The sequence below is a fragment of the Balaenoptera musculus genome, chromosome 3, assembly GCF_009873245.2.
Source record: "Balaenoptera musculus isolate JJ_BM4_2016_0621 chromosome 3, mBalMus1.pri.v3, whole genome shotgun sequence".
In the NCBI taxonomy this organism is placed as follows: Eukaryota; Metazoa; Chordata; class Mammalia; order Artiodactyla; family Balaenopteridae; genus Balaenoptera; species Balaenoptera musculus.
The window spans coordinates 109,741,390-109,765,163 of NC_045787.1; the positions used below are offsets into that span (position 1 = coordinate 109,741,390).

The 23,774-nt window shown below is 37.2% G+C and overlaps 1 pseudogene; it reads right to left on the reverse strand.

The window, feature by feature from the left end:
* Nucleotides 1-267: 267 nt before the first annotated feature.
* Nucleotides 268-459, reverse strand: LOC118893567 (annotated as a pseudogene).
* Nucleotides 460-23,774: the final 23,315 nt, after the last annotated feature.

Genomic DNA, 23,774 nt, shown 5'->3' on the forward strand with positions numbered 1-23,774 from the left:
AAACAAAAATTAAAATTCAGAATTTAAGACCAAGAAACAAGCTAAATCATGTAATATTTAATTAAGAAACTAATAATGGAATATTGCCCAAATAAAAAGTAAGCACAAGCTCAATTAGCATGTTCCATATTTCAGAGAAGAAGCATTAAGGGTTTATGCCATAAGTTTATTTACAAACATATCTAGGATGCTGAGTTCAAGAGTTTGATCCTTTTTTCAAAGAGACTGCCCCTCTTAAAATGCTGCTCTACATATCTGTCTCATGGATTATTTTTTAAGCAGTTGCTGTCTAACTCTGAAGAAAGACACAGCAAATCCAGACCCAAAGTACAAACTCATAATAGCTAGTAACTGCTACTTCTTTTCCACTGAAAATGGTAAATTCTTCCCTGGACCCTCCTCATAGTGGCTCCTACGGACCACAGGGGTTGTGAACCTCTGGATGCTCTATCCCAACATAGTGCTGTGGGAAGCTCTGCAAAAGGCGCAGAGACTGAAGGTGCAAGAAATGGTGGCGGCACACCAAGCTGTATTGGAGCATAGTTGAGTAGCAATGTTGTGTTAGTTTCAGGTGTACAGCAAAGTGATTCAGTTATATATATACTTGTATCTATTCTTTTTCAAATTATTTTCCCGTTTAGTTTATTACGGAGTATTGAGCAGAGTTCCCTGTGCTATACAGTAGGTCCTTGGTTATCTATTTTATGTTTTTTTTCCCAAATTTTATTTTATTTATTTATTTTAAACATCTTTATTGGAGTATAATTGCTTTACAATGTTGTGTTAGGTTATCTATTTTAAATAGAGCAGTGTGTACATGTCAATCCCAAACTCCCAATTTATCCCACCCCCTCCCCCTTCTACCCTGGTAAGCATAAGTTCATTCTCTAAGTCAGTGAGTCTGTTTCTATTTTGTAAATAAGTTTATTTGTATCATTTTTTTTAGATTCCACATATAAATGATATCATATGATATTTGTGTTTCTCTGTCTGACTTAATTACTTAGTATGATAATCTCCAGGTCCATCCATGTTGCAGCATATGGCATTATTTCATTCTTTTAAATGTCTGAGTAATATTCCATTGTATGTATGTACCACATCTTCTTTATCCATTCCTCTGTCGATAGCCATTTAGCTTGTTTCCATGTCTTGGCTATTGGAAACAGCGCTGCAATGAACACTGGGGTGCATGTATCTTTTTGAATTATGGTTTTCTCAGGGTATATGCCCAGGAGTGGAATTACTGTATCGTATGGTATCTCTATTTTTAGTTTTTAAAGGAACCTCCATAGTAGTAATATCAATTTACATTACCACCAACAGTGAAGGAGGGTTCCCTTTGCTCCACACCTTCTCCAGCATTTATTGTTTGTAGACTTTTTGATGATGGCAACTCTGATCAGTGTGAGGTGATATCTCATTGTAGTTTTGATATGCATTTCTCTGATAATTAGTGATGTTAAGCATCTTTTCATGTGCCTCTTGGATATCTGTATGTCTTCTTTGGAGGAATGTCTATTTAGGTCTTCTGCCCATTTTTTTGATTGGGTTGTTTGTTTGTTTTGGGATTGAGCTGCATGAACTGTTAGTAAATTTTGGAGATTAATCTCTTGTCAGTTCCATCGTTTGCAAACATTTTATCCCATTCTATGGCTTGTCTTTTCATTTTGTATATGATTTCCTTTGCTGTGCAAAAGCTTTTGAGTTTAATTAGGTCCCATTTGTTATTTTTGTCTTTATTTCCGTTACTCTAGGAGGTAGGTCAAAAAAGATCTTGCTGAGATTTATGTCAGAGAGTATTCTGCCTATGTTTTCCTCTAAGGGTTTTATAGTATCCAGTCTTAAATTTAGGTCTTTGATCCATTTTGAGTTTATTTTTGTGTATGGTGTTAGGGAGTGTTCTGATTTCATTCTTTTACATGTAGCTGTCTAGTTTTCCCAGGACCATTTACTGGAGAGACTGTCTTTTCTCCATTGTATACTCTTGCCTCCTTTGTTATACATTAGGTGACCATAGGTGCGTGAGTTTATCTCTGGACTTTCTATCCTGTTCCATTGATCTATATTTCTGTTTTTGTGCCAGTACCATACTTTTTTGATGACTGTAGCTTTGTAGTATAGTCTGAAGTCAGGGAGCCTGATCCCTCCAGCTGCGATTTTCTTTCTCAAGAGTGCTTTGGCTATTCGGGGTCTTTTGTGTCTCTATACAAATTAAAATTTTTTTTGTTCTAGTTCTGTGAAAAATGCCATTGGTAATTTGATAGGAATTGCATTGAATTTGTAGATTGCCTTGGGTAGTATAGTCATTTTCACAACATTGATTCTTCCAGTCCAAGAACATGGTATATGTTTCCATCTGCCTGTATCATCTTTGATTTCTTTCATCAGCATCTTATAGTTTTCAGAGTAGAGATCTTTTGCCTCCTTAAGTAGGTTTATTCCTAGGTATTTTTATTCTTTTTGATGTGATGGTAAATGGGATTGTTTCTTTAATTTCTCTTTCTGATCTTTCATTGTTAGTGTATAGCCATGCAACAGATTTCTGTGTATTAATTTTGTATCCTGCCACTTTACCAAATTCATTGATGAGCTCTAGTAGCACCTTTAGGATTTTCTATATATAGTATCATATCATCTGCACTTACAACTTTACTTCTTCTTTTCCAATTTGGATTCCTTTTATTTTTTTCCCCCTCTCTAATTTCCATGGCTAGGACTTCCAAAACTATGTTGAATAAAAGTGGTGAGAGTGGACATCCTCATCTTGTTCCTGATCTTAGATGGAATGCTTTCAGTTTTTCACCATTGAGTATGATGTTAGCTGTGAGTTTGTCATAAAAGGCCTTTATTATGTTGAGGTAGATTCTCTCTATGCCTACTTTCTGGAGAGTTTTTATCATAAATTGTGTTGAGTTTTTTTGAAAGCTTTTTCTGCATCTATTGAGATGATCATAGGTTTTTATTCTTCAATTGGTTGATGTGGTGTATCACACTGATTGATTTGCAGATACTGAAAACTCCTTGCAACCCTGGGATAAATCCCACTTGATCATGGTGTTGATCCTTTGAATGTATTGTTGGATTTGGATATTTTGCAGGTATTTGTTGGGGATTTTTGTGTCTATCTTCATCAGTGATACTGGCCTGTAATTTTCTTTTTTTGTGGTATCTTTGTCTATTTTTTTTTTTATCAAGGTGATGGTAGTCTCATAGAATGAGTTTGGGGGTGTTCCTTCCTCTGCATTTTTTTGGGAATAATTTCAGAAGGATAGGTGTTAACTCTTCTCCAAATGTTTGATAGAATTCACCTGTGAAGCCATCTGGTCTTGGACTTTGTTGCAAATTTTAAAATCACAGGTTCAATTTCAGTACTTGTGATTGGTCTGTTCATATTTTCTATTTCTGCTTGGTTTAGTCTTGGGAGACTGTACCTTTCTAAGAATTTGTCTATTTCTTGTAGGTTGTCCATTTTATTGAAATATAATTGCTTATACTAGTCTCTTACGATCCTTTGTATTTCTGTGGTATCCATTGTAATGTCTCCTTTTTCATTTCTAATTTTATTGTTTTGAGACCTCTCCCTTTTTTTCTTGATGAGTCTGGCTAAAGGTTTATCAATTTTGTTTATTTTTTCAAAGAACCAGCTTTCAGTTTTATTGATCTTTTCTATTTTTTTCTGTCTCTGTCTCATTTATTTCTGCTCTGATCCTCATGACTTCTTTCCTTCTACTAACCTTGGGTTTTCTTTGTTTTTTCTCTAGTTGCTTTAGGTGTAAGATTAGGTGGTTTATTTGAGATTTTTCTTGTTTCCTGAGGTAAGATTATATTGCTATAAACTTCCATCTTAGAACTGCTTTTGCTGCATCCCATAAATTTGGGATAAATTTGGTTCATTGTGCTTTCATTTTCATTTTTCTCTAGGTATTTTCCTGATGTCCTCTTTGATTTCTTCAGTGATCCATTGGTTGTTTAGTAGCATATTGTTTAGCCTCCAAGTGTTTGTGTTTTTCACAGTTTTTTTCTTGTAGTTGATTTCTAATCTCATAGCATTGTGGTTGGAAAAGATGCTGATATGATTTCAGTTTTCTTAAATTTACCAAGTCTTGCTTTATGGCCCAACATGTGATCAGTCCTGGAGAATGTTCCATGTGCACTTGAGAAGAATATGTATTCTGCTGCTTTTGGATGGAATGCTCTATAAATATCAATTAAGTCCACCTGGTCTCATGTATCATTTAAGGCCTGTGTTTCCTTCTTGATTTTCTGTCTGGATGGTCTGTCCATTGATGAAAGTGGGGTGTTAAAGTCCCCCACTATTATTGTGTTACTTTCAATTTCTCCTTTTATGGCTGTTAGCTTTTGCCTTATATATTGAGGTGCTCCTATGTTGGGTGCATATATATTTACAGTTGTTTTATCTTCTTCTTGGATTGATCCCTTGATCATAATGTAGTGTCTTTCTTTGTCTCTTGTAACAGTCTTTATTTTAAAGTCTATTTTGTCTGATATGAGTATTGCTAGTCCAGCTGTCTTTTAATTTCCATTAGCATGGAATACCTTTTTCCATCCCCTTACTTTCAGTCTGTGTGTGTCCCTAGATCTGAAATGGATCTCTTCAAGGCAGCATATATACGCGTCTGGTTTTTGTGTTCTTTCAGCCAGTCTATGTCTTTTGGGTGGAGCATTTAATCCATTCACATTTAAGGTAATTATCGATATTTATGTTCTTACTGCCATTTCCTTAATTGTTTTGGATTTTGTTTGAAGATCTTTTGTGTTCCCTTCTTCTTTTGTTTTCTTTTATTGTGATTTTATGACTATCTTTAGTGTTGTTTTTGGATTGCTTTTTCTGTTTTGTGTGTGTTTCTGTTGTAGATTTTTGGTTTGCAGTTCCCATGAGGTTTTGATATGGCAGTCTATATATAAACAAAATTGTTTAAGTTGCTGGTCTTTTAATTTCAAATGGATTTCCAACCTCCTGCATTTGTACTCACCTCTTCTCATGATTGCTTGTTTTGATATCATATTTATGTGTGGATGATTTCCTATCTTACTGTATTTTTGCCTTTACTGGTGAACTTTCCCATTCCTAATTTTCTTGTTTCTAGTTGTGGCCTTTTCTTTTCCACCTAGAGAAGCTTCTTAAGCGTTTGTTGTAAAGCTGGTTTTGTGGTGCTGAATTCTCTTAGCTTTTGCTTATCTGTAAAGCTTTGGATTTCTCCATTGAATCTGAATCAGAGACTTGCTGGGTAGAGTGTTCTTGGTTGTAGGTTTTTCCCTTTCATCACTTTAAATATGTTGTACCACTCCCTTCTGCCCATCAGAGTTTCTGGTGAGAAATCAGCTGATAACATTATGGGTGTTCCCTTGTATGTTATTTGTTGTTTTTCTCTCGTTGCTTTTAATATTTTTTCTTTGTCTTTAATTTTTATTAATTTGATTTTTATGTGTTTTGGTGTGTTCCTCCTTGGGTTTATCCTGCCTGGGACTCTCTGCGCTTCCTGGTCTTGGATGACTATTTCCTTTCCCATGTTAGGGAAGTTTTTGGTTACTATCTCTTCAAATATTTTCTCAGGTCCTTTCTCTCTCTCTTCTCCTTCTGGGACCCCTATAATGCAAATGTTGGTGTGTTTAATGTTGTCCCAGAGGTCTCTGAGACTTTCTTCATTTCTTTTCATTCTATTTTCTTTATTCTGTTCTGTGGCAGTGATTTCCACCATTCTGTCTTCCAGCTCACTCATCCGTTTTTCTGCCTTACTTATTCTGCTATTGATTCCTTCTAGTGAATTTTAAAATTTTAATTATTGTATTGTTCATCTCTGTTTGTTTGTTCTTTAGTTCTTCTAAGTCTTTGTTAAACATCTCTTGTATCTTCTCGATCCGTGCCACCATTTTTTACTGAGATCTTGGATCGTCTTTACTATCATTACTTTGAATTCTTTTTCAGGTAGGTTGCCTATCTCCACTTCATTTACTTTTCCTTGTGAGTTTTTATCTTGTTCCTTCGTCTGGGACATATTCCTCTGCCATGTCATATTGTCTAACTTTCTGTGTTTTAGTCTCTGTTCTGTAGGCTGCATGATAATAGCTCCTCTTTCTGGTGTCTGCCTCCTGGTGGGTGAGGTTGTTCCAGAGGCTTGTGCAGGCTTCCTGGTGGGAGGGACTGGTGTCTGCCCTCTGGTGGGTGGTGCTGGGTCTTGCTCTCTGCTGGGCATGGCCGTGTTAAGGTTTGTGTTTAGAGGTGGTTGTTGGCTCAATATGGCTTTAGGCAGCCTGTCTGCTGATGAGCGGGGCTGTGTTCCTATCCTGCTGGTTGTTTCGCCTGAGGCATTCCAGCACTAGAGCCTGTAGGCTGTTGGGTATGGCCAGGTCTTGATGCCAAAATGGCAACTTCCAGGAGAGTTCACACTGATCATTATTCTCTGGGGCCTCTGCCACCAGTGTCCTTGCCTCCTCAGTGAGCCACAGCTGACTCCTGCCTCCACAGGAGACCCTCCAAGACTCGTAGGTAGGCCCAGCCCAGGGTCCTATGGAGCTACTGCTTTATGCTGGGTCCCAGTGTACTTGAAACCTTGTGTATGTCCTCCAAGCGTGGAGTATCTGTTTCCCCTTGTCCTGTAGAGCTCCTGCACTCCAGCCCTGCTGGCCTTCAAGGGCAAATGCGCTGGGGACTCCTCCTGATGCCAGACCCTCAGGCTGGGTAGCATGACGTGGGGCTCAGGAACCTCACTCTTGTTGGAGAACCTCTCTGATATAGTTATTTTCCAGTTTGTGTTTTGTCCCCCACCCAAGTGGGTATAAGATTTGATTATATCATGAAAGCACTCCTTCTATCATCTCGTTGTGGCTTTTTTGTCTTTGAATGTAAAATATATATATTTTTGGTAGGTTCCAGTCTTTTTTGTCAATGGTTGTTCAGCAGTTGGTTGTGAGTTTGGTGTTTTTGTGAGAGAAGGTGAACAGAAGTCCTTCTACTCCATCTTTTCTGGAATTGAGGGGCTGCTTTTAGTTTGGATGCTTGCTGTCTCTTTCCTCAGCGTGTGCTGGCCCTTATCCCCTTTATATCAGGTGTGCAGGTCAGTGGCCCCTGCACACCCCTTGGATGGTGGGGGCAGGGCTTGATGCCTGCTTGCAGGTCTCGTATAGGTGACTGCTGTCCGTGCACTCCTGGGGCAGTGGGGGCTGCACTTGGTGCCTGCTTGGGGGTCTCCTAGCTGTGGCTGCTCTCCTCTCACTCCTGGGACAGTGGGAGCAGTGCTTGCGACCTGTCCATGGGTCTCATAGTGGTGGCCTGTGCCCACCTCTGGAGCCCACAATGGTGGCGGCTACTTGCATCCACCCCTGGAGTTTCTGTAGGCAGTGTCCTGTTTTCTGGGAGCACTCATAGGGAAAGGAACCCTTATGGTGGTCCCACCTCTCTCCTTGTGTGCCCCCCAACAAAGGTGCTTGCCTCTCTGGTGGTCCCAGGCTTGTTCTGAATGCACGCTCAGTTGCCACAGTCCAACCTCTTCAGGCTGTGTCTGTGCAGCCAACCCCAGTCTTCTCCCTGGGTCTGACCTCTGAAGCCTGTGCTTCAGCCCCCAGCCCCCACCCACACTGACAGACAAGCGTCTCAGTCTGGGGAGCACAGGGCGGTGGTGCTGACCTTCTGTGCATGTTACTGTCCATTTTGCCTTCTGCACACCAGTTGCTGTGCTCTCCTCCAAAGCTCTGAAACTCCCCCTCCATCCAGGCTGATCTCCATGACAGTGAGGAGACTTCCCAGGGTGTGAGAACCTTTCCTCCTTCACAGCTCTCTCCCTGGGGCACAGGCCCCATCTTAATTCCTTTCTTTTTCTTTTTTCCTTTTGTCCTACCTGGTTACATGGGTGTTCTTGCCCTTTCGGGAGTCTGAGGTCTTCTGCCAGTGTTCAGTAGATGTTCTGTGTGAATTGTTCCACTTGTAGATGTATTTTAATGTTTTTGTGGGAGAAGGTGAGCTCCCCATCCTACTCTTTTGCCATCTTGATCCTGTCCTCACTGTTAATTGTTTAAACTATTTGGAAGGGGAAATGGGGAGAGTCCCTCCACTCAGCCCCAGGGCTGTTCTAATGTCAGGGCTCCACTGGTCACTCGGGGCTCGTCCACCTCCTCCTTGGTGTCCTGCCCTCAGCTGACCTGGAAGCAGATGTCTATATTTAAAAATTGAAGTATAGTTAATTTATAATGTTGTGTTAATTTTTGAATCACAGCAAAGTGATTCAGTTATACATATATATTTTTTTTCATATTCTTTTTCATTATGGTTTATTATAGGATATTGAATATAGTTCCCTATTGTTTATCCAGTCTATGTATAACAGTTTGCATCTGCTAATCCCAAACTCCCAATCCATCCCTCCCCTGCCTCCCCACCCCTTGGCAATCACAAGTCTGTTCTCTATGTTAATGACTGTATTTTTATACTAAGTCTTGTTATTTGATAGGGCAAGTCTCCTCAGCTTTTTCTTGAGTTTCTTAGCTATTTGTGGCCTTTCAAACTTCTATAAGTTTTAGAATTAGCTTGCCAAAATCACCTCTTGAATTTATGATTGAGATTGTTATTATTTTGTAAATCAGTTTTGGGAAAATTAACATCATTATATTATTAAATCTTCCAATCCATCAACATGGTATGGTTAAAGACATCTTCCTTTTAATGTCTTTAATGTATACACTTAGAGTTCTCTTCAGAGACAACTTATATACCTTTGCTGATTTTATTCCTCAGTACTCTTTTAATGTTATTGTAAATGGTATCTTTCAAAAGAATAAATTTTATTTTTATTGTTTGTGCTAGTATATAGAAATAGAATTGATTTTGTCATACTATTTTTTAAATCCAGTAACCTTACTCAACTCTCATTAATTTTAATAATGTATCTTGTATGTTCATTTTAATTTTCTACCTACACAATCATATAATCTTGTTTTTTTTGTGTGTGTTTCAATCCCTTATACTTTTTGTTTCAATTTCTTGGTTTATTGATCTGGCTAGGACCACAGTGCACAGGGCTGAATTGAAGTGGCAATAAGTGGTATCTTTGTCTTGTTCCCTATCTGAAAAGGAGCACTTACAATATTTTACCGAAAAGAATGTTTGTTGTAGATTTTCATCTCTAATAATCAAGAAAGTTTTCTTCTATTTCTACTTTGCAAAGAGGACACCATGAAAGTGAATGAATCTAGAATTTTTTTTCAATGCTTTTTCTACATCTTTCCTGTGTTTTTCCTCCTTTAATCTGACAACATTGTAAATTACATCAATTATTATTTCCTGATGTTAAATCAAGTTTGCTTTTCTGGGATTAATTCAACTTGGTCATAATGCATTATCCTTTTTCTAAGTTGCTGGATTCAGTTTGCTGATATTTTATTTAGGATTTTGGTGTCTATTTTATGAGTAAAATAGGCTTGTAAGTTTTTCTGTCTTGAATTGATCTTGTTGGGTTTTGTTATAAAAGAGTTATTCTAATATCACAAAATAAATTGGGAATTTTAGTGCTTTCATTCTTTTCTCTGGAAGAGTTTGTGTAAAATTGTTATATCTTGCTTAAGTGGCTGATAGAATTCATTGGTGACACTGTCTGGCCTGGAGGCTTTAAACTGAAAAAAATTTTAGATAATTGTAGATTCACATACAGTTGTGAGAAACAATACAGAGAGGTCCTATGTACCCTTTACCCAGTTTTCTCCAAAGGTAATATCTTGCAAAACCATAGTATTATCTCACAAACAGGATCTTGACATTGATACAATCAAGACAAAGAACATTTCCATAACCACACGGATTTCCCATGTTGTCTTTCATAGCTACACGCAGTTTCCTCTCACTCTTGTACCATTTCTTAATCCCTGACAATGACTAATGTGTTCTCCATTTCTGTAATTCTGCCATTTCAGGAATGTAATATAAATGGAATCATGTATTCAGTATGCAGCCTTTTGTAATATGCCTTTTCAGTCAGCATAATTCTCTGGAGGTTCATTCAAGGCTGTTTCGTGTGTCAATAGTTTGCTCCTCTTTTTTCTCTGAGTAGTGTTTCATGGTGTGGATGTGCCACAATTTTGTGTAATTATTCACCCACTGAATGAAGAACATCTCAGTTATTTCCAGTTTGGGGCTGTTATGAATAAACCTGTTATGAATATTTGTATGCTGTTTTTTTTGTGTGTGTGTGAAGATAAATCTTCATTTCTGTGGGATAAATGCCCAGGAATGTAATTATTGGGTCATATAGGAGTTGAATGTTGATTTTTTTTTTTAAACCTGCTCAACCGTCTTCCATTTTACATGCCCATCTGCAATGTATGAGTGATCCAGTTTTTCTTCATCTTCAGCAGCATTTGGTGTTGTCACTATTTTTAATTTTAGCTGAGTAATATTTAAGCAGTTCTGATAGTGATAACATAGTGATATTTCACTGTGGTTTCAGTTTGCATGTCCCTAATGGCTAATGATGTTGAACATCTTTATTTTATTATATTTTATCTTAATTAATTAATTTTAATTGACATATAGTTGATTTACAATGTTGTGTTAGTTTCAGGTGTACAGTAAAGTGATTCAGTTACATATGTATGTGTGTGTGTGTGTATATATATATATATATACACACACACACATACACACACATTCTTTTTCAGATTCTTTTCCATTATAGATTATTACAAGATATTGAATATAGTTCCCTGTGCCGTACAATAGGTCCTTGTTGTTTATCTATTTTATATATAGTAGTGTCTGTCTTTTAATCCCAAACTCCTAATTTATCCCTCCCCCTTTTTACCCTTTGGTAACCATAAGTTTTTGAACATCTTTCCATGTGCTTATTTACTATCTATATAACCTCTTTGGTGAAATGTAACCTTTAGAATTTTATAATTCATGTCCTTTGCCCATTTTCTAATTGGATTGCTTGCTATTTTAATGTTGATTTTGAGTGTTCTTTGTAATATGCAAAGTTACCAGTCCTTTGTTGGATAGGTGGTTTGCAAATATTTTATCCTAGTCTATAGCTTATGTTTTCATTCTTTTAACAGGATTTTCACAGAGTAAACATTTAAAATTTTGGTGAACTCTGATTTATCAGATTTCTCTTTATGGATCATGCTTTGGTGTCAAGCCTAAGAACTCTTTGCCTAGCTGTATGTAGGTCCTGAGTATTTTCTACTATTTTTTTCTTCTTGAAGGTTTACAGTTTCATCTTTTACACTTAAGTTCATGATCTATTTTGAGTTAACTGTTTGATAAGATGCGTCATATAGGCTGGGGTTCTTTAGTTTTTTGCCTATGGATGTCTAACTGCTCCAGCAGCATTTTTTGAAAAGGCTCTTTCCTCCATTGAAATGCTTTTGCATCTTTGTCAAAAATCAGTGATGAGTGTGTTCCCAATTATATCAGTCAGAGTCCAATCAGGAGACCAAATCTATACCAATTTGAAGAATAGAAATTTTTTTTTTTCACACACACACACTGTATTTTATTTTTCCAAGAGATAAATAGACTGACACCAAGCATTGTACATGGATGACCACAATAAAAGCAACAATGATTGCAATTACCAAACATGAAACACACTCATACTATGTCATAATATTGACATTCAGTCCAGTAATCCTCCACTGTAGCAGCTCCTTTACTTTGCAGTGAAAATTGATTTGTATATTCTTTGCCTCTGAGTCCTTGTGGGATTTTTTTTTTTAATTCAAACAGAAAGTCACAAAAATTATACTCATCCTCATCAGTTCACTCAGTCCCATGTAATTAATTTTTTTTTCATCTTGATCTTTTGTTAGCACTTTTATGAGTTCATCAGTTTTTCATTAGAGTTCTGAAAATGCTTATTCATTCAGTTCAGCAGTACAGTCAGTTACCAGAAACCTGTACTTGTCAGAGTCTTTTCCATGAATTTCTTGAAGATGAAACCCTTTTACAGGAAAATATTTGCAAAAGCATCAGAGTACACCCAGAACTGTCTGTAAATGACAAAAGTCTTAAAAATGACCACGGTTAAAGATTTGATGAAAGTTCATAATAATGTAGTTGACAAGAAAATTAGTTATTTCTGAGATATACATTTTAAAGTAATAACTAAGATTATGACTTATAACATTACACCAGAACATATAAGATTTTTAGAAATTTCATGTAATGTCTGAAACATTTATATTAACATATTTCCATACAAATAACCCAATGAAAGTTTAGTATTAGTTGTTTTGTTTGTTTTTTTATACTGCACGTTCTCATCAGTCATCAATCTTACGCACATCAGTGTATACATGTCAATCCCAATCGCCCAATTCAGCACACCACCATCCCCACCCCACCACAGTTTTCCCCCCTTGGTGTCCATATGTCTGTTCTCTACATCTGTGTCTCAACTTCTGCCCTGCAAACCGGCTCATCTGTACCATTTTTCTAGGTTCCACATACATGCGTTAATATACGATATTTGTTTTCCTCTTTCTGACTTACTTCACTCTGTATGACAGTCTCTAGATCTATCCACATATCAACAAATGACTCAATTTCGTTCCTTTTTATGGCTGAGTAATATTCCATTGTATATATGTACTGCATCTTCTTTATCCATTCGTCTGTTGATGGGCATTTAGGTTGCTTCCATGACCTGGCTATTGTAAATAGTGCTGCAATGAACATTCGGGTGCATGTGTCTTTTTGAATTACAGATTTCTCTGGGTATATGCCCAGTAGTGGGATTGCTGGGTCATATGGTAATTCTATTTTTAGTTTCTTAAGGAACCTCCATACTGTTCTCCACAGTGGCTGTATCAATTTACATTCCCACCAACAGTGCAAGAGGGTTCCCTTTTCTCCACACCCTCTCCAGCATTTGTTGTTTGTAGATTTTCTGATGATGCCCATTCTAACTGATGTGAGGTGATACCTCACTGGAGTTTTGATTTGCATTTCTCTAATAATTAGTGATGTTGAGCATCTTTTCATGTGCTTCGTGGCCGTCTGTCTGTCTTCTTTTGAGAAATGTCTATTTAGGTCTTCTGCCCATTTTTGCATTGGGGTGTTTGTTTCTTTAATATTGAGCTGCATGTGCTATTTATATATTTTGGAGATTAATCCTTTGTCCGTTGATTTGTTTGCAAATGTTTTCTCCCATTCTGAGGGTTGTCTTTTCGTCTTGTTTATGGTTTCCTTTGCTGTGCAAAAGCTTTGAAGTTTCATTAGGTCCCATTTGTTTATTTTTGTTTTTATTTCCATTACTCTAGGAGGTGGATCAAAAAAGATCTTGCTGTGATTTATGTCAAAGAGTGTTCTTCCTATGTTTTCCTCTAAGAGTTTTATAGTGTCCAGTCTTACATTTAGGTCTCGAATCCATTTTGAGTTTATTTTTGTGTATGGTGTTAGGGAGTGTTCTAATTTCATTCTTTACCTGTAGCTGTCCAGTTTTCCCAGCACCACTTATTGAAGAGACTGTCTTTTCTCCATTGTATATCCTTGCCTCCTTTGTCATAGACTAGTTGGCCATAGGTGCGTGGGTTTATCTCTGGGCTTTCTATCTTGTTCCATTGATCTATGTTTCTGTTTTTGTGCCAGTACCATATTGTCTTGATTACTGTAGCTTTGTAGTATAGTCTGAAGTCAGGGAGTCTGATTCCTCCAGCTCCGTTTTTTTCCCTCAAGACTGCTCTGGCTATTCGGGATCTTCTGTGTCTCCATACAAATTTTAAGATTTATTGTCTAGTTCCATAAAAAATGCCATTGGTAATTTGATAGGGATTGCATTGAATCTGTAGATTGCTTTGGGTAGTATAGTCATTTTCACAATGTTGATTCTTCCAATCCAAGGACGTGGTATACCTCTCCATCTGTTTGTATCATCTTTAATTTCTTTCATCAGTGTCTTATAGTTTTCTGCATACAGGTCTTTTGTCTCCCTAGGTAGGTTTATTCCTAGGTATTTTATTCTTTTTGTTGTAATGGTAAATGGGAGTGTTTCCATAATTTCTCTTTCAGATTTTTCATCATTAGTGTATAGGGATGCAAGAGATTTCTGTGCATTAATTTTGTATCCTGCAACTTTACCATATTCATTAATTAGCTCTAGCAGTTTTCTGGTGGCAGTTTTAGGATTCTCTATGTATAGTATCATGTCATCTGCAAACAGTGACAGTTTTACTTCTTCTTTTCCAATTTGTATTCTTTTTATTTCTTTTTCTTCTCTGATTGCCATGGTTAGGACTTCCAGAACTATGTTGAATAATAGTGGTGAGAGTGGACATCCTTGTCTCGTTCCTGATCTTAGAGGAAATGCTTTCAGTTTTTCACCATTGAGAATGATGTTTGCTGTGGGTTTGTCATATATGGCCTTTATTATGTTGAGGTAGGTTCCCTCTATGCCCACTTTCTGGAGAGTTTTTATCATAAATGGGTGTTGAATTTTGTCAAAACCTTTTTCTGCATCTATTGAGAGGATCATATGGTTTTTATTCTTCAGTTTGTTAATACGGTTTATCACATTGGTTGATTTATATATATTGAAGAATCCTTGCATCCCTGGGATAAATCCCACTTGATCATGGTGTATGATCCTTTTAATGTGTTGTTGGATTCTGTTTGCTAGTATTTTGTTGAGGATTTTTGCATCTATATTCATCAGTGATATTGGTCTGTAATTTTCTTTTTTGGTAGTGCCTTTGTCTGGTTTTGGTATCAGGGTGATGGTGGCCTCATAGAATGATATTGGGAGTGTTCCTTCCTCTGCAATTTTTTGGAAGAGTTTAAGAAGGATGGGTGTTAGCTCTTCTCTAAATGTTTGATAGAATTCACCTGTGAAGCCATCTGGTCCTGGACTTTTGTTTGTTGGAAGATTTATAATCACAGTTTCAAATTCATTGCTTGTGATTGGTCTGTTCATATTTTCTGTTTCTTCTTGATTCAGTCTTGGAAGGTATACCTTTCTAAGAATTTGTCCATTTCTTCCAGGTTGTCCATTTTATTGGCATAAAGTTGCTTGTAGTAGTCTCTTAGGATGCTTTGTATTTCTGCAGTGTCTGTTGTAACTTCTCCTTTTTCCTTTCTGATTTTATTGATTTGAGTCCTCTCCCTCTTTTTCTTGATGAGTCTGGCTAATGGCTTATCAATTTTGCTTATCTTCTCAAAGAACCAGCTTTTAGTTTTATTGATCTTTACTATTGTTTTCTTTGTTTCTATTTCATTTATTTCTGCTCTGATCTTTATGATTTCTTTCCTTCTGCTAATTTTGGGTTTTGTTTGTTCTTCTTTCACTAGTTTCTTTAGGTGTAAGGTTAGATTGTTTACTTGAGATTTTTCTTGTTCCTTTAGGTAGGCTTGTATAGCTATAAACTTCCCTCTTAGAACTGCTTTTGCTGCATCCCATAGGTTTTGGGTCGTTGTGTTTTCATTGGCATTTGCCTCTAGGTATTTTTTGATTTCCTCTTTGATTTCTTCAGTGATCTCTTGGTTATTTAGTAACGTATTGTTTAGCCTCCATGTGTTTGTGTTTTTTATGTTTTTTCCCCTGTAATTCACTTCTAATCTCATAGCGTTGTGGTCAGAAAAGATGCTTGATATGATTTCAATTTTCTTAAATTTACTGAGGCTTCATTTGCGACCCAAGATGTGATCTATCCTGGAGAATGTTCCATGTGCACTTGAGAAGAACGTGTAATCTGCTGTTTTTGGATGGAATGTCCTATAAATATCAATTAAATCTATCTGGTCTATTGTGTCATTTAAAGCTTCTGTTTCCTTATTTATTTTCATTTTGGATGATCTGTCCATTGGTGTAAGTGAGGTGTTAAAGTCCCCCACTATTATTTTGTTACTGTCAATTTCCTCTTTTATAGCTGTTAGCAGTTGCCTTATGTATTGAGGTGCTCCTATGTTGGGTGCATATATATTTATAATTGTTATATCTTCTTCTTGGATTGATCCCTTGATCACTATGTAGTGTCCTTCCTTGTCTCTTGAAACATTCTTTATTTTAAAGTCTATTTTATCTGATATGAGTATAGCTACTCCAGCTTTCTTTTGATTTCCATTTACATGGAATATCTTTTTCCATCCCCTCCCTTTCAGTCTGTATGTGTCCCTAGGTCTAAAGTGGGTCTCTTGTAGACAGCGTATATATGGGTCTTGTTTTTGTATCCATTCAGCAAGCCTGTGTCTTTTGGTTGGAACATTTAATCCATTCACGTTTAAGGTAATTATCGATATGTATGTTCCTATGACCATTTTCTTATATGTTTTGGGTTTGTTTTTGTAGGTCGTTTTCTTCTCTTGTGTTTCCCACTTAGAGAAGTTCCTTTAGCATTTGTTGTAGAGCTGGTTTCGTGGTGCTGAATTCTCTTAGCTTTTGCTTGTCTGTATAGCTTTTGATTTCTCCATCAAATCTAAATGAGATCCTTGCCGGGTAGAGTAATCTTGGTTGTAGGTTCTTCCCTTTCATCACTTTAAGTATATCATGCCACTCCCTTCTGGCTTGTAGAGTTTCTGCTGAGAAATCAGCTGTTAACCTTATGGGAGTTCCCTTGTATGTTATTTGTCGTTTTTCCCTTGCTGCTTTCAATAATTTTTCTTTGTCTTTAATTTTTGCCACTTTGATTACTATGTGTCTCGGCGTGTTTCTCCTTGGGTTTATCCTGTATGGGACTCTCTGCGCTTCCTGGACTTTGGTGGCTATTTCCTTTCCCATGTTAGGGAAATTTTCGACTCTGATCTCTTCAAATATTTTCTCAGGTCCTTTCTCTCTCTCTTCTCCTTTTGGGACCCCTATAATGCGAATGTTGTTGTGTTTAATGTTGTCCCAGAGGTCTCTTAGGCTGTCTTCATTTCTTTTCATTCTTTTTTCTTTAGTCTGTTCTGCAGCAGTGAATTCCACCATTCTGTCTTCCAGGTCACTTATCTGTTCTTCTGCCTCAGTTATTCTGCTCTTGATTCCTTCTAGTGTATTTTTCATTTAGTTATTATATTGTTCATATCTGTTTGTTCTTTAATTCTTCTAGATCTTTGTCAAACATTTCTTGCATCTTCTCGATCTTTGCCTCCATTCTCTTTCTGAAGTCCTGGATCATCTTCACTATCATTATTCTGAATTCTTTTTCTGGAAGGTTGCCTATCTCCACTTCATTTCGTTGTTTTTCTGAGGTTTTCCCTTGTTCCTTCATCTGGTACATAGCCTTCTGCCTTTTCATCTTGTCTGTCTTTCTGTGTATGTGGTTTTTGTTCCACAGACTGCAGGATTGTAGTTCTTCTTGTTTCTGCTGTCTGCCCTCTGGTGGATGAGGCTATCTAAGAGGCTTGTGCAAGTTTCCTGATTGGAGGGACTGGTGGTGGGTAGAGCTGGGTGTTGCTCTGGTGGGCAGAGCTCAGTAAAACTTTAACCCACTTGTCTGCTGATGGGTGGGGCACTGTCCCCTCCGTGTTGATTGTTTGGCTTGAGGTGACCCAACACTGGAACCTACCCGGGCTTTTTGGTGGGACTAATGGCAGACTCTGTGAGGGTTCATGCCAAGGAGTACTTCCCAGAACTTCTGCTGCCAGTGTCCTTGTCCTCATTGTGAGACAGAGCCATCCTGCAACTCTACAGGAGACCCTCCAACAGTAGCACATAGGTCTGGTTCAGACTCTGTGTGGTCACTGCTCCTTCCCCTGGGTCCAATGCATACACGACTTTGTGTTTGCCCTCCAAGAGTGGAGTCTCTGTTTCCCCCAGTCCTGTTGAAGTCCTGTAATCAAATCCCACTAGCCTTCAAAGTCTGATTCTCTAGGAATTCCTCCTACCGTTGCCACATGCCCAGGTTTGGAAGCCTGACGTCCGGCTCAGAACCTTTACTCCAGTGGGTTTATTTCTGTGGTATAAGTGTTCTCCAGTTTGTGAGTCACCGACCCAGCAGTTATGGTATTTGAATTTATTGTGATTGCTCCCCTCCTACCATCTCACTGTGGCTTCTCCTTTGACTTTGGATGTGGGGTATTTTTTTTGGTGAGTTCCAGTGTCTTCCTGTTGATGATTGTTCAGCAGTTGGTTGTGATTCTGCTGTTCTCACAAGAGGGAGTGAGAGCACGTCCTTCTACTCTTCCATCTTGAACCAATCTCCTATGTCTGTACTTTCTATCCTGTTCCATTGATGTATATTTCTGGTTTTGTGCCAGTACCGTACTGTTTTGATGACGTAGCTTTGTAGTGTAGTCTGAAGTCAGGGAGGCTGATTCCTCCATCTCCGTTTTTCTTTCTCAAGATTGCTTTGGCTATTCAGGGTCTTTTGTGTCTCCATACAAATTAAAAATTTTTTTGTTCTAGGTCTGTGAAAAATGCCACTGGGAATTTGATAGGACTTGCATTGAATCTGTAGATTGCCTTCGGCAGTATAGTCATTTTCACAATGTTGATTCTTGAAATCCAAGAACATGGTATATCTCTCCATCTGTTTCTGTCATCTTTGATTTCTTTCATCAGTATCTATATTTTTCTGAGTACAGGCCTTTGCCTCCTTTTTGATGTGATGGTAAATGGGATTGTTTCCTTAATTTCTCTTTCTGATCTTCATTGTTAGTGAATAGAAATGCAACAGATTTCTGTTTATTAATTTTGTAACCTGCCACTTTACCAAAATCACTGATAAGCTTTAATAGTTTTCTGGTAGCATCTTTAGGATTTTCTATGTATAGTATCATGTCATCTGCAAACATTGAGAGTTTTCCTACTTCTTTTCCAATTTGTATCCCTTTTATTTCTTTTTCTTCTCTGATAGCATGGCTAGGACTTCCAAAACTATGTTGAAAATAAGTGGCAAGAGTGGACATCCTTGTCTTGTTCCTGATCTTAGAAGAAATGCTTTCACTTTTTCACCATTGAGAATGATGTTTGCTGTGTTTGTCATATATGGGCTTTATTATGTTGAGGTAGGTTCCCTCTAAGCCCACTTTCTGGAGAGTTTTTATCATAAATGGGTGTTGAATTTTGTCAAAAGATTTTTTTGCATCTATTGAGATGATCGTATCTTTTTTTCAAAATTTTTTGAATTTTATTTTATTTACTTTTTTATACAGTAGTTTCTTATTAGTCATCAATTTTATACAAATCAGTGTATACATGTCATTGCCAATCGCCCAATTCATCACACCACATCCCCACCCCCCCACGGCTTTACCCCCTTGGTGTCCATACGTTTGTTCTCTACATCTCTGTCTCAAATTCTGCCCTGCTAACCGGTTCATCTGTACCATTTTTCTAGGTTCCACATACATGCGTTAATATACGATAGTTGTTTTTCTCTTTCTGACTTACTTCACTCTGTATGACAGTCTCTAGAACCATCCATGTCTCAACAAATGACCCAATTTCATTCCTTTTTATGGCTGAGTAACATTCTATTGTATATATGTACCACATCTTCTTTATCCATTCATCTGTTGATTGGAATTTAGGTTGCTTCCATGACCTGGCTATTGTAAATAGTGCTGCAATGAACATTAGGGTGCATGTGTCTTTTTTGAATTATGGTTTTCTCTGGGTACATGCCCAGTAGTGGGATTGCTGGGTCATATGGTAATTCTATTTTTAGTTTTTTAAGGAACCTCCATACTGTTCTCCATAGTGGCTGTATCAATTTACATTCCCACCAACAGTGTAAGAGGGTTCCCTTTTCTTCACACCCTCTCCAGCATTTGTTGTTTGTAGATTTTGTGATGACGCCCATTCTAAGGGGTGTGAGGTGATACCTCATTGTAGTTTTGATTCGCATTTCTCTAATAATCAGTGATGTTGAGCAGCTTTTCATGTGCTTCTTGGCCATCTGTATGTCTTCTTTGGAGAAGTGTCTATTTAGGTGTGCCCATTTTTGGATTGGGGTGTTTGTTTCTTTAATATTGAGCTGCATGAGCTATTTATATATTTTGGAGATTAATCCTTTGTCCATTGATTCATTTGCAAATGTTTTCTCCCATTCTGAGGGTTGTCTTTTCATCTTGTTTATGGTTTCCTTTGCTGTGCAAAAGCTTTGAAGTTTCATTAGGTCCCATTTGTTTTTTTTAATTTTTATATCCATTACTCTAGGAGGTGGATCAAAAAAGATCTTGCTGTGATTTATGTCAAAGAGTGTTCTTCCTTTGTTTTCCTCTAAGAGTTTCATGGTGTCCGGTCTTACATTTAGGTCTCGAATCCATTTTGAGTTTATTTTTTGAGTATGGTGTTAGGGAGTGTTCTAATTTCATTCTTTTACATGTAGCTGTCCAGTTTTCCCAGCACCACTTATTGAAGAGACTGTCTTTTCTCCATTGTATATCCTTGCCTCCTTTGTCATAGATTAATTGACCACAGGTGCGTGGGTTTATCTCTGGGCTTTCTATCTTGTTCCATTGATCTGTGTTTCTGTTTTTGTGCCAGTACCATATTGTCTTGATTACTGTAGCTTTGTAGTATAGTCTGAAGTCAGGGAGTCTGATTCCTCCAGCTCCATTTTTTTCCCTCAAGACTGCTTTGGCTATTCGGGGTCTTTTGTGTCTCCATACAAATTTTAAGATTTATTGTCTAGTTCCATAAGAAATGCCATTGGTAATTTGATAGGGATTGCATTGAATCTGTAGATTGCTTTGGGTAGTATAATCATTTTCACAGTATTGATTCTTCCAATCCAAGAACATGGTATATCTCTCCATCTGTTGGTATTATCTTTAATTTCTTTCATCAGTGTCTTATAGTTTTCTGCATACAGGTCTTTTGTCTCCCTAGGTAGGTTTATTCCTAGGTATTTTATTCTTTTTGTTTGAATGGTAAATGGGAGTGTTTCCTTAATTTCTCTTTCAGATTTTTCATCATTAGTGTATAGGAATGCAAGAGATTTCTGTGCATTAATTTTGTATCCTGCAACTTTACCAAATTCATTGATTAGCTCTAGTAGTTTTCTGGTGGCATTTTTAGGATTCTGTATGTATAGTATCATGTCATCTGCAAACAGTGACAGTTTTACTTCTTCTTTTCCAATTTGTATTCCTTTTATTTCTTTTTCTTCTCTGATTGCCATGGCCAGGACTTCCAAATCTATGTTGAATAATAGTGGTGAGAGTGGACATCCTTGTCTCGTTCCTGATCTTAGAGGAAATGCTTTCAGTTTTTCACCATTGAGAATGATGTTTGCTGTGGGTTTGTCGTATATGACCTTTATTATGTTGAGGTAGGTTCCCTCTATGCCCACTTTCTGGAGAGTTTTTTTTATCATAAATTGGTGTTGAATTTTGTCAAAAGCTTTTCCTGCATCTATTGAGATGATCATACGGTTTTTATTCTTCACTTTGTTAATATGGTGTATCACATTGATCGATTTGCATATATTGAAGAATCCTTGCATCCCTGAGATAAATCCCACTTGATCGTGGTGTATGGTCCTTTTAATGTGTTGTTGGATTCTGTTTGCTAGTATTTTGTTGAGGATTTTTGCATCTATATTCATCAGTGATATTGGTCTGTAATTTTCTTTTTTTGTAGTATCTTTGTCTGGTTTTGGTATCAGGGTGATGGTGGCCTCATAGAATGAGTTTGGGAGTGTTCCTTCCTCTGCAATTTTTTGGAAGAGTTTGAGAAGGTTGGGTGTTAGCTCTTCTCTAAATGTTTGATGGAATTCACCTGTGAAGCCATCTGGTCCTGGACTTTTGTTTGTTGGAAGATTTTAAATCACAGTTTCAATTTCATTAGTTGTGATTGGTCTGTTCCTATTTTCTATTTCTTCCTGATTCAGTCTTGGAAGATTATACCTTTCTAAGAATTTGTCCACTTTTTCCAGGTTGTCCATTTTATTGGCATAGAGTTGCTTGTAGTAGTCTCTTAGGATGCTTTGTATTTCTGCAGTGTCTGTTGTAACTTCTCCTTTTTCCTTTCTGATTTTATTGATTTGAGTCCTCTCCCTCTTTTTCTTGATGAGTCTGGCTAATGGCTTATCAATTTTGCTTATCTTCTCAAAGAACCAGCTTTTAGTTTTATTGATCTTTGCTATTGTTTTCTTTGTTTCTGTTTCATTTATTTCTGCTCTGATCTTTATGATCTTTATCCTTCTGCTAACTTTAGGTTTTGTTTCTTATTCTTCTCTCTAGTTCCTTTAGGTGTAAGGTTAGGTTGTTTATTTGAGATTTTTCTTGTTTCTTGAGGTAGGCTTATATAGCTATCAACTTCCCTCTTAGAACTGCTTTTGCTGCATCCCATAGGTTTTGGATCATCGTGTTTTCATTGTCATTTGTCTCTAGGTATTGTTTGATTTCCTCCTTGATTTCTTCAGCAATCTCTTGCTTATATAGTAACATTGTTTAGCCTCCATGTGTTTGTGTTTTTCACATTTTTTCCCCTGTAATTCATTTCTAATCTCATAGCATTGTGGTCAGAAAAGATGCTTGATATGATTTCAATTTTCTTAAATTTACTGAGGCTTCATTTGTGATGCAAGGTGTGATCTATCCTGGAGAATGTTTCTTGCGCACTTGAGAAGAAAATGTAATCTGCTGTTTTTGGATGGAATGTCCTATAAATATCAATTAAATCTATCTGGTCTATTGTGTCATTTAAAGCTTCTGTTTCCTTATTTATTTTCATTTTGGATAATCTGTCCATTGGTGTAAGTGAGGTGTTAATGTGCCCCACTTTTATTGTGTTACTGTCGATTTCCTCTTTCATAGCTATTAGCAGTTGCCTTATGTATTGAGGTGCTCCTATGTTGGGTGCATATATATTTATAATTGTTATATCTTTTTCTTTGATTGATCCCTTGATCATCATGATTGATCCCTTGATCATCATGTCCTTCCTTGTCTTTTGTAACATTCTTTATTTTAAAGTCTATTTTATGTGATATGAGTATTGCTACTCCAGCTTTCTTTTGATTTCCATTTGCATGGAATATTCTTTTCCATCCCCTCACACTCAGTCTGAATGTGTCCCTAGGTCTGAAGTGGGTCTCTTGTAGACAGCACATATATGGGTCTTGTTTTTGTATCCATTCAGCAAGCCTGTGTCTTTTGGTTGGAGCATTTAATCCATTCACGTTTAAGGTAATTATCGATATGTATGTTCCTATGACCATTTTCTTAATTGTTTTGGGTTTGTTTTTGTAGGTCGTTTTCTTCTCTTGTGTTTCCCACTTAGAGAAGTTCCTTTAGCATTTGTTGTAGAGCTGGTTTCGTGGTGCTGAATTCTCTTAGCTTTTGCTTGTCTGTAAAACTTTTGATTTCTCCATCGAATCTGAATGAGATCCTTGCCGGGTAGAGTAATCTTGGTTGTAGGTTCTTCCCTTTCATCACTTTAAGTATATCATGCCACTCCCTTCTGGCTTGTAGACTTTCTGCTGAGAAATCAGCTGTTAACCTTATGGGAGTTCCCTTATATGTTAGTTTTCATTTTTCCCTTGCTGCTTTCAATAATTTTTCTTTGTCTTTAATTTTTGCCCATTTGATTACTATGTGTCTTGGCGTGTTTTTCCTTGGGTTATCCTGTATGGGACTCACTGCGCTTCCTGGACTTTGGTGGCTATTTCCTTTCCCATGTTAGGGAAATTTTCTACTATAATGTCTTCAAATATTTTCTCTGGTCCTTCCTCTGTCTCTTCTCCTTCTGGGACCCGTATAATGCGAATGTTGTTGCGTTTAAAGTTGTCCCAGTGTTCTCTTAGGCTGTGTTCATTTCTTTTCATTCTTTTTTCTTTATTCTGTTCTGTAGCAGTGAATTCCACCATTCTGTCTTCCAGGTCACTTATCCGTTTTTCTG